Consider the following 6041-nt stretch of genomic DNA (forward strand, 5'->3'; position numbering starts at 1 on the left):
TGGAACAGAATCATGGCCTGCAGGAACCAGTAGGGGAGGACTACTGTGATAAAGAGAGATACCAAAAATTGGTAGGGAAGCTAATATACTTATCCCTCACTCGGCCAAATATTGCTTATGTTGTGCATGTTGTCAGTCAATTTATGCACTCTCTAAAGATCCCTCATATGAAAGCAATTGAAAGGATTCTCAGGAACTTGAAGACTTGCCCAGGGAAGGGAATTCTCTTCAAGAAAAACAATAGAATTGAAACTGAAGCCTACATTGATGCAGATTGGGCTGGGTTTGTTGGAGACAGGAAGTCAACCTCGGGTTACTGTACATTTGTGGGAGGAAACCTAGTCACATGGCGCAGTAAGAAGCAGAATGTAGTGGCTAGATCAAGTGCAGAAGCAGAGTATCGAGCTATGGCCCATGGGGTTGCTGAACTCTTATAGCTCAGAACTCTTCTTAATGAACTTGGCATTAAGGTTGAAGGTCCTCTCAGGCTGGATTGTGACAATAAAGTTGTCATCAACATTGCCAACAATCCCGTGCAGCATGACAGGACAAAACATATTGAGATTGATCGGCACTTTGTTAGAGAAAGAATTGTCTCGGGTGAACTCTGTGTGCCTTATACTCCATCTGAGATGCAAATTGCAGATGTACTGACTAAAGGGCTGGCAGCAGCAAAGTTTAGGGACATGCTTGGCAAGCTAAACATGATTGATATCCATGCTTAGCTTGAGGGGGAGTGTTGGATTGAAGTCTTTGTATGTATGAGTATTCGGCTGATAAGAGTTCTTATTATCCTATACCTAAGTTTAAGTTGTCCTGTACTGGGCCTTTGTTAATGGGCCTAATCCTGTTTAATGTTTTAAGTTGTCTGGGTGTCCCATCACTAATCAGGGGCATTCTAGTAATTTCATGTATCATTGTACTACATCATAATATAAATAATAGTACTGTCGACTGAGCAGAGCAGTTCGACATTCCAGCATCTCTTCTTCTTCTTCTCTTTTCTGCTACTTCGGCTACAGTAATTTAGCTTTCACATCAAACGCACACCTAGGCACACTTGACATGCACCTTTTGAAAGGGCTGCACCTAGGACCTAGGCGAGGAACAGACCCTAAAATGCACCTCGCCTGTGCACCTAGGCACACCTTTTAAATCACTAGGGCCATTGATGGTGATATTAGATGCAATGATAGTGGAATGAGATGCCAAGATGTAATCTCTGATTTGGGGAACTTGCAAGTTGCAAGATTCTGCAGGGTGTCTGCAGTGTTTCTTGACATCCAAGTTCTCGCTAGTTCACTAGAGATCTCCTTTCAGCATGTGTAATTCACATGTTGAGAGATCTCCTTTCAGCATGTTATTTCATGCACACATATACACAGTACAAAAATATTAGAGGAAAACAGAAAGGAAGCTATCCAAATTTGAGTCAAACTACGGTGCATTTATGAGTGTTTTCCATATGTTAAATCAATATTTTAGCCTATCAAGTTAAAGACATTACAGGGTGTACTTGTTTTTCATTGACTTGCATTTTACAACAACTTTACGTTTTACAAGGTATACTTACCAGCAAGACTTTAACAATATTAAAGATGTCAGTTATGATGTGTTGTTATTGTTTTCACTGGTTCTTTTTTTTTTTTTTTTTGCTTCATAATGCACCATAGATTTTGCCTCCAAATTTAATTCATTTGTAATTGGATCAAATATGAGTCTACCCCTATCTAACATGATATGATCCATCCAGTAATTCTTGAAATTTACTTTTGTGCCTTTAGAGTCATAGGTTCAATTTCCATGGAAGTTATTTTGAAATCATTTTATTCATGATATACAATTTGAAATTTATTTTTAGTTTATTTTACTTAATGGTCTTCAATAATATCTAAATCCAAGTTCAATTTAAATCTGATGGATAAATTAATCCAAGTTTCTATATAAATATTTATGTTTTGATCTGTTCAATTTGCAGCCCTTTGTTACTATCAGTGTATGTAATCTTTCTTCTGTGGTTAGAGAAAAAGCAATGTAATCATTCTTACACATTTCATGTGTTTTTAATATGAAAATGTTATTGTGCAACTCCAAAATGTAATAATGAGGGAATTGATTAATTTTTCCAACTAATTTTGGAACATTTTTCCTTCTTTGATGGAGAATCATTCAGTGCCTTCGGACTAATCTGCTAAACAAAACCTGTTATATACAATGCATCAACCAATCAGATCTACACACCTGTCTTACAAGCCCGGATCTGCCAATACATCTTCCAACAAGATTTATAATAACATGTTTTGTACTTGTATGTTGTCATTGATGAAGTTGTACTTTGAAAGGGCAATCATGCATTAGATATGCTGTTATATATCATGTTGAAAGCTGTGGTGGTAGCGTCTTATTGCCAGCAGATTCGGGCTCTTTTTAAACTCGCCCCATCTTAAGGTTTAATTTAGATTTTTTGTTTTCTTATTAACTAATAAGTTCAATAGGATGCTAGAGGACAGAGCAGTCCATTGGATCTGTCCCTTTGTAGTTATAGTTTCTTTCAAATTAAGGGAGCGTTTTATAATTAACATAAATGTTTTTGTTTTAATTTGTTTTTGAAATTGCCGCATCAGTAATAAATAAATAAAAACATGTTTATAAACTCTGTTTTTGTAATCAAAGGCAAAAACAAGTTGACTTTTAAAAAAAAAAACAATACATGTTGGAACCAACAAAATGTTTGTTTTTAAAACAAAGACGATTTTTTGTAGAATAGAAATTATATGATATATGGAATATGATGTTGAATAATCAGATGAAAACATGTTTTTAAAACTAGATTCAAGAACATGTTTTTTATTCCAGTTTTGGAAGCAAAAATACACACAACCAAGAACATGTTTCTTGTATTTTTGTTTTAAGAAACAATCTATTTTTTCTAGATGGTTTTGATTCCTTTTTGGAACAGGCAACAAGAAAAACAATTTATGTTGTAGAACACCCCTTAAATGAACAAAACCCTATATAACTCTAGACATAATTTAAAGAGTATCTGTCTACAAATGGCATCCATTTGTCCTAATTCAATACTGAATACAAATCCATTAAGGCAATCCAAATTTGATCCGTTTATAATTGGATTGAATATGAAGCTAATCTGATTCAATATGATCCAATCTAATCTGATAATATTTAAACATTTACATCTATGCTTATATCTGTAAAAATTAATATATATTTACTAGGAAGATTTGGTTTGAAAGTTAAATGTTTTAGGAAGAATCATAGGTTCAAAATCTAGTAGAAGTTATTTTCAAGTCATAGTCATCTTATCATGGTATATGAAATTATTTTTAACTTGTTTTATCAATAATATATAAATTATTCTGATTATTTTTAGTTTAATTCATCAAAAAACATTCAATATGCAAATCTGGTCCAAGCGTAATAAAAATCCAATGTATAAAGCTTCCATTTGAAGTCAAATATTAGTAATCAAATTTGGATCACGCCTTTGCAGCTGACTCTACAACTAAGTAGAATTTGCAGAAACGTCGCAGGCAAGCCATAGGTCTCTCCTCACTTGGGGCTGATTGAACACTTGAACTGAGACAGAAAAAATGACACAAGTTTCGAAGTTTTGGGCCCCCATTAGGTGATGATTCTTATTTCTTATTTGTCGACCGTGATACCCACAAGCCATAGGGCACCTACATTTAACATTACCTCAAATTAATTTCCAACTGGAATGAAAGAAAATTAGGCTGCATTTGTCGTTCCTTCTTCTTCTTTTACACTATTCTTCCCTTTAAAAGAGGTGTGGTATCAATCTATACTTCTGAAGGTCGGGAGTTTCTGTTGGGAAGCCTTTTCTGAAAAGAATTAATATAGTAAATTTGTTTCAAAGGAAAAAACTCAATAGTTGTTTGTCTCCTCACCGGTATGTCATTTGTAAAGTTGATGGTGAGTCTGAATATCACTTACTAATTTCCTATCAATTTGCTAAATTCATTTGGTAATGGTTTACTTTTCTATTTAGATGCATGTGGATTCCTCCATTGAATGTGCAAAGCTTATTCACATTCACTCCTAACTGATCAACAAAAAGGGCTATGATTATGTGGCAATGTGTTAGGACAGTAGTTTGTTGGACTATTTGAAAAGAGAGAAATTCATGATTTTTTTTAGAAAATGAGAGAAGTTTGAAAATAATTTTGGAGATTATTCATATTAGGGAGATACATTGGTTAAAAACTTTGAACATGTTTGTAGATTTCTCAATAGATGAGTTGCTAAGAAGTTGAAGGAGATTACTCATATTAGGGTGATACATTGGTTGAAAACTTTGAACATATTTATAGATTTCTCAATAAATGAATTGCTAAGAAAGTGGAAGGAAATTGTAGAATCAGCTTCGGCTATGAAGGTTTCAAGTTCTTGTTGAACCCCTCCACCTCATAGTTTTACTAAATTGAATTTCAATGGCAGTATTATGGGCAACTTAGGGCCATCTAGAATAGGGGGAGTTATAAAAGATGAAAAAAAGGAATCTGTTAGCCATGTATTCTTGTCCAATTGAAGTGGGAGATTCCTTGAGGGTTGAGATACTAGCAGCTCTTGAAGGGTACAAAGGGCTAAAGATATGAATATTAATAAATTAATCATAGGAGATTCTGAAATTGTGATGAACTGGCTAAAGAAAGGACAACTCAGGCTTTGGAATTACAATAATGAAAAGATGAAATTTAAGTGACTGACTAAGGACCTTGAAGTTCAATGTACATGGGTAAAGAGAAGTGCAAATTCATTGACAAAGGGTGAATAAAAACTCTGTTTTTTGAACTGTGTTGTAATTGCTTTATATTTTGGGTGTACATTGGTTGTATTCGGGAGTTAAGACTTTTAGCTCCCTTGCTCTATAATCTTCTCAATCTTTTAATAAATGAATTTTTAACTATAAAAAGGAGATAAATCCTTCAAATAATGCAGCCCTAAAACAAAATTGGTCATCAAACCAGACTTTTCTTATTCATAAGCTTTACTTCAAAATAGCCAAAGATATCTCATCGAAAGGAAAAGATGTAACTTCATTTGATCATTCTGATTTTTTTAGGTGAATGGTGGACCCTGACCCCTAGATCTACGAGTTCTGTCCCGTGTATTAATTTCCACACCCACACTCTCACGTAGCTTTAAACACTACCAAGTTTTAGTGGACTGCATACAAATGTAAAGGTTGAGAAAATCCAACTCAGGGCCATGCCCGTGTGAAGTTCCCAAATGCCAAGGGATCAACGATCTCCTCTGATTCGGGTTTCGAAGGAAATTTTTCTAGGAAGAGAGGGAGGTCCCTAAAGCAATTTTCAGATGTTAATTCAACCAATGGTATTAGTAATTGCATGAGCATCTTGCTATACTATAGAGTAGAGATCCTATGAGAGAGCGACTGTCAATAGTTGGGTACTGGGTAGATGGTAGACTCAATGATCTCATCCTATCTGATTGGGGAAAAGCCATCCACATGATTGACATCTCACTATAGACCCGGGCCTTGTAGGCTTATAGCAAAGGAATTTAAATCAATGATTGATATTACCTTACAAATGCAGATTGGATGGTACCACCACAGAGTCCACAATGTTGTATCATCATCATCATTCCAATAATGAACAAAGTAAGCCCCCTTTTTCTTGGCCATTCTTTTTCCCTTTTCTTGGTGTGAACTGTCAAGTTCTTCACACTCCAATAAGTGGCATCATTGTCTCTCTCTCTCGTTTCTTAAATACCATCATTCTATCACGTTAATACAACCCTTTGATGTAGTTATTTTGAAAGGACCTTTTGTCACTTGACAAATCATACTATCTTATTCTATTAAGCAAGGTTTTTAAAATCGGACCGGACAGGGAACCGTTCTGGGTCTGGTTCCCGGACCAAATGGCCCAACCGTCCAGTCCATCCTGCTCTCTGACAGAAATTTTTTAAAAGTTAAAAAATAAAAAACGACTAAAAACTATTGTCCGAATCAACGGTTCGATCACCCGAATTTA

The sequence above is a fragment of the Nelumbo lutea genome, chromosome 3, assembly GCF_056320005.1.
Source record: "Nelumbo lutea isolate HS-2025 chromosome 3, American lotus-T2T, whole genome shotgun sequence".
Lineage (NCBI taxonomy): Eukaryota > Viridiplantae > Streptophyta > Magnoliopsida > Proteales > Nelumbonaceae > Nelumbo > Nelumbo lutea.